The sequence below is a fragment of the Sinohyriopsis cumingii genome, chromosome 8, assembly GCF_028554795.1.
Source record: "Sinohyriopsis cumingii isolate HCF-2022 chromosome 8, ASM2855479v2, whole genome shotgun sequence".
NCBI lineage: Eukaryota > Metazoa > Mollusca > Bivalvia > Unionida > Unionidae > Sinohyriopsis > Sinohyriopsis cumingii.
The window spans coordinates 88,091,141-88,097,539 of NC_142968.1; positions in this window are offsets into that span (position 1 = coordinate 88,091,141).

The window sequence follows — 6,399 nt, forward strand, 5'->3', positions numbered from 1 at the left end:
GGCATTGAAACAACAATGAGGTAGGACATTCTGGCAAGTTTTGTTCTCGCTTCATACTGAGACGTGTCTGTATTTATTTCAAGCACGGAACACCACATGGTGACAAGGGAAAATCAACGTATATCACCAAAATTGTTAGAAATGATGAGTTCCCACACACTCGTCGAGCATAAAAATACATGGAATTATATTTTTATTTCATTGCAATAAATTAAATGCTTATTCCATATTCAAAGTTAGGCGATTAGCTTAAATATTGTTGCTATAAACTTACAACAACATTGTCGAAGAAAAGACTGCGTAGCAACTCTAATTACAAGGGTTTCTGCAATGATTTCCTATGAAATGTCTCTGGAAGTGGCACATATTTCCCTGGAATAGGCACATATTAAGCTGCTATTATAAATCAGACTGACCCAGATCACGTAAAATATTTTAATCCGTTTGGTCAGCCACCATCAGATGATGTTGCCATGAACACGGAAGTCACCCGAGCCTGAGCTTATAACTCGAAGCCATATGCAAAATTCAGAGAGTTATATTAGCGGCTATTACTGTATTTACTTTATGCCAATAAAAGTTCCGCGTTGGATGAAGTTGCTATTTGACAAACTCTGTTTTGTGTAAACGCGAAATATAATATCTGCGTCGTGACTTTGCACAGAAATCCTCACTGGACTTTCCAGTTGAACCTTACTGTGACAAAACCGTCCAACAATCCCGAGACACGTTTTGATCATAGACAAACAGTGGAAATTATTAAACTAATTTGGAAAAAATTAATATCGACTACAATATTGGCTTTCTGATCAGTCACGTCATCTCTGGAATCAGTATGCGACAAAACCTTCTGGTGATGCTAGAAACAAGCAAGAATGACAATATATTGTTCCGACTTCATGGTCTTAAAATAAGTAACAGAAAAGAACGAACACTAGCATGTTTTGTGAATTTTAACAAATATTTCCCTTGAATCCAAATTGAATATTTCAAAAGAACTTACAGTATTGTGAACTAATTCGCTAATAATCATACAAGTTCTATATGAAGTCCAAATGAATAAAGTTCCAAATAAATTCCTACATTGAATGTGTTAATGTGCCTGTAGTCTCAAATTTGTTAATGTGCCAATTGCCTGGAATGTGTTTATGAGTTAAAAGTATTTTGATGGATCACAAAGATATACTCTCAAATGCCCTTGTAAATATTCACTATAATTCCAAGGTAATGTTTCAGTCCACAAATATTACTGAGCACTTTGTATTTCCAGTGAATAATTTAAATAAAGAAATCCACCCAAACTAAAAGCTGAAGACAACAGAAAGACTCATTCTGCCTCATATGGTATGGCAAGAATGACTAATATTTAGATAAACATATTAAATACTCCTTTACGTGACATAGGCCGCAATTACCATTTCTGAAACTACTCTGTCAAATTAATAGACATTTTCCATTCCAGACGAGCCTAAGGTCAGAATCAAGATTGTATATTTAACTCAAACCTAAGTAAGCATATTTACTATTAATAATGTTCTGAATATTTAACCCATTCTCATATAGAAATATTAGCTATGTACTGTGCTACTTGCAACGTATATGCCAATGGTCAAATACAACATTAGCTTGATTTTTTACATAGGTCAGTTACAAAACACAGATAACATAATTAGTACGAAAATCAAATAAATAATATAAATTAAGTATACATAACCGCATTAAGACCATAAAACTGAGATTCACTCAACGCAGGCAGGCTATTGCTTGATATAAAAAAACTTTTAATGACGTTGCAGTTTGGTGACATTGTTAGGCTAACAAAGCATAGCATGAAACAAAGTCTGTCAGATGAGCTGCTTCTGCACTGCGATATAAAAAAATTCTCCATTGGCCTTAGTGTGCTTTTAACAACAATAACTGCTGTGGAAGCTGAGACTGAATCACATTTTAGTAGCAAACCATTCCACACATTCAGTTCAGAAACCAAACGTTCCAACACCTTAATAGTTTCGAGTCACATGGAAACGACGTTGATAACTTTTTCACGCGAAGATTCTGGTTGGATAATTCTTCACTTTTCAAGGTGTGTTTTGTATACTTAGCTGCTAATTACAATCCACTAGGTGGACGGTCTTAACTAGAATTGCCTGCTAAAATTACAACTAGGTAATGTTGTGTCAACGTAAATAATAATAACAATAAATGTTTTGTGGGTGGATGTTGTCGGAGTTGTTTCCGGCAACAAAACAAAATAAGAAAGATGGTCGTTTTGATAAGGCTTAAGATAACAATTTGGATTTTACTGGGACGCGATTTTCAGTTGAAACATTAAAAATTCCAAAGTTCTAAAAGTTAAACAAAATCCCCGTCAATGTTTATTGTGTGGACGATTGCAAAATCTACTCGCTGCATTTGTCGTCATTGAGCAACGAAATCAATTTGCTGATTAGCTCTATGTTCATGATGGTACTACAGATGGTAACTATTGTTGGATCAAAGATTTTAGCAGACTCATGCACAACACGTAAATTAATTCGCTGTAGAAAGTGTTTTCATTTATTTATGCGCGAGGATCTGCTTGCTGTGCTGGATTGCATAAATACAAATACTTGTTTGCCATTTGTAAATTTATGCCTCACGACAAGAGTTCCTTTGTCGACTACTCCGACTTTGATGCGCTATCTCTTCGATTGCAGGTTGTGACCGAAATTCAGAATCTTCTTCCACCGGAGGGTTCAAGAGCATGTTCTCTGCGGCTACTCTTATGAACTGTATGCGTCAGTGATACACTTAGTAAAGCAATACAATTGTATTGCAGCCCTGACTGTGTAGAACACTTCAAACAAGGTTTCTTGGTGAGATCGAATGTCTTAGCTGCATTGCTCCAGAAAAATGATTTTGTACAGCGTAGCATAGAACTAATTTCAATAATGAGGTTCTATATGGGACTTTTGAGCAGCCACTTATTTACAACAGTCATAGATCATTGCCATTTTACAGGAAGGTATCGCGGTGCGACTAATAATAAGTGAATATCATGATCTGAAGACTCATGTTTTGTTGCTTGCTGATATTTTATAAACCATTTATATTTGCATGTCCAGTTACAAGTCCAAAACGGTTTCGTATTACTCAGATCCTGATCTGTCTTGGGATACCGCACTTAAATTATCCAAAGTGCAATTGGAACTGATCAAAGCTATTGACACGTATCACATTGTCAAAAAGGGAGTCCGAGGTTGAATTTCCGTGATAACCAACGGGTAGTCTATCGTCTGCCAGATTAAGATCCAACGCAGGAGTCACAGCATATTCTCTATCTGGGCTCCAACAATCTTAGTAGGACTATGTCGTAAGCGTTGCCTGTGGTAAGGTGTTCCTTGATGGCACCAGAAAATTTTACAGAAGAAACATTGTCTAGCAATGACGGCAACACTCTACATTGAATGTCCTACCGGCATCAATGACCTGAATCATATCTATCCATTACCACCAGAAAATATGACAGATGATGATGCAATATTGAGTTCGTATTCTCATTATGTCATTAATAAAGCAACCCTTCCTGTGTGTAATGGTTAGACTTCAAAGCTGCAGGATATGAATACGTGCGTGATTGCTACAACAATCTAAAACGATGTCCAAGTTTGGTTAAAACCTACATTGACTTCAACACAGCAAAATAACTGCAGCACTTGATTGCTTCGAGAATTTTTTTCTTCAGGCATTGGAACAATTCTGTATCCAGGACAACGACGCATCAATGTGGAACTGGTCAACAATCAAGAACGCCGTGACAAGTTGGCTGTAGACACAGCTTTATTCCACTTAAATAGTTGACGAAAAATTGGCGTGATTCAAAATGCGACAAAACCATTTAACTTTTTACAGTCACTGACTCGATAAGTTATGAGATTTTAACCAAGGATGTTTACTAAGACATGCATGCTGCAAAAGAATTATTCGACTTTAGGGATTATCCCATAGACAACAATTTCTTTGATGCGAGCAACAAAAAAGTTAATTGGCATGTTCAAAGTCTATGGTTATTTGAGCGAATCGCGAACACTTTGGACTCGGGACTTAGAAGTACTCATTACGAACTTGCTGATGATAGCATAAAAAGAGGTACCAAAGGAAACGCTGACAGTGTTATCTGGATAACGTTACAAGAAAATGGACACATTCATGTTTTAACAAAATAAGGATGTATGCATATTGATGACAAACGCTATGTTTTTTATTGTTGTCAATGAAGGTATTATAGAGCAAAAGAATGAACACAGAGAATTGTACAAAGCCTTTGTTCATCTAAGCAAAACAAAATGTTCAAGGAGCATTGTTGAAGTTTAAAAATTACTTTTTGTTATAGTGTTGCAACTCTAAATATAATTGTTGGCTCTGCGAAGAGTTTAAAGTTTTATGAGTTGATGAAAACGTTTCGTGAATGTTGGTTACTGTGTTTGTTGCTATAACAGGACAAAAAACAACAGTTGTTTTACATGAGCCACCTCGATGTTATTTTCACTTGGTGTTGCTGCTTCTAGGTGAAAGATTCTATTGGTTTCGTTACCGTTCAGAATGAACAATAATTCCAGTGATGCATTCAAATGCAAATCGATGCGGAGAGTCTGTTTTATTTGAGTGGCCAACACCGTAAATACCCATGACAATATAACCGTTATTATTGTGATTTTAGGTACGTGTTTTCTGCAGCTAAATGTTTTCTCAGCTATGTGTCATGTGACAACTGTTAGTCTCCAGTTGGTCTCCAGTTGTAGTGCTTTTAAGAATGCTTTCAAGATGACTTCCATGTCCTTTGTTTATATAAAAATGGTAGCCATCAATTAGAGTTTTTTTTAAACATTGTTATTTTCTTTGAATGGATGTAAGTGTAAACCTTTACTGGCCCTACTTAACTGGTTTCTAGGCCTCGGTCCCGATGCTTTTCATGTTGGCCAAAGATTTAGCCAACTTCTGATGACTGTGATATCAAAAGCCGAAGGGTAACTCTTGGAAACAATTTAAGTGTAGCCATACACGTGTTTACACTTACTACTGTTGATAATGATGTAACAGACTTCAACGACGCTGATTTGCCGATGGAGTTTAGCTGAACTTTAAATAATAGATAATGTCAGTACATAATTATAAGGAATTTAGATGTTGGGTATGCTGGCAATCTTTAATGTGCGGTGAGTAGAGGGAGTATGGGGAGGAAGACAACCACAACACCATACCCAATATAACAGCCACAAACAGAATGCAAAGGTTAATAATACAATGTGTAAAATAAGAACTGCGTTATCTATGTCAAAACCTAAACTGTTTGACGGCTAATATAGGGGACAGAAAAAGGCGGAAGCTAAACTTCGAAATGTTTCATACAGATTTTAGTACTCAGCTGCAAATGATGGGTTTAAGAATGTGTACTCTGTCTTCGTTATGGCGTCCAGGACAGATGCTGCGGTTACATTATGATGTACATTTGTAAAAAGAAATACCAAGGTTTGTTTGCAAATTATGTGTAGATCACATGTTCAGAATGGAAATATCGCAAAGCCTACAAATAAGTGCTGTAAATAGGTGTCTTCGTTACGCATATCGCTTCCATACATATTACATTAGGTTTATCTAGTTACACGTGTACAGTCTGATATAGAGGTCGGACCAGCCTTCTTTCTACTTCAACTTTACGAGTGTCATCAAATGACCAACGTATCTGGCTATTCGCGTAATATACCTTTTTAAACATTTCGAATCAAAGCTGGGGGGATTCTGCAGAGAGGTCTAAAAACCTAAAACATTTATTGGTATTTCGGTTATGTAACACTCGAAATCGTGTGGGGTCTTTATGGCCAAATTTCTTTTCTCAGGTGTGTCCCTCGTTACATATACGTATAAAAGTTGCCATTTCAATCTGAGTGACGCACGAGTCAGATTGTAAACGTTTTGTAATTGTTGCTACCGTTGCTGTTGTCGTTTCTTTTGTTTTGTATTGATTAAAAGCTAGCATCCATGCTTGAGCTAATCGTCGATGAGTACTGTTAATTACGGGGTGGATCAGGGCATTATTGGCATAAAACCTTTGTAAAGTCTTACAGCATTGTTCGTGGATATTTCACTGCCTGATTCATACAACGTAGCAAAGGAAATGAATCAGACACATGGAAACTTCATCACGTTTATAGAGCATTGCATTGTATCGACAACTGGGGATGGGCAGAAGGTGACCTGTACCGTATAGACACTACTCAAGACGACGGGAAACGATGTCTGCAACGGCTATGTATTCCTTATCTTGATCCACGTTGTAAAACTACAACGCAAAATATTTAATGTGAGCTTTCAAATAGATAAGCATCGCATTTGCTGATATGTTCAGTCTATAAAATCCAT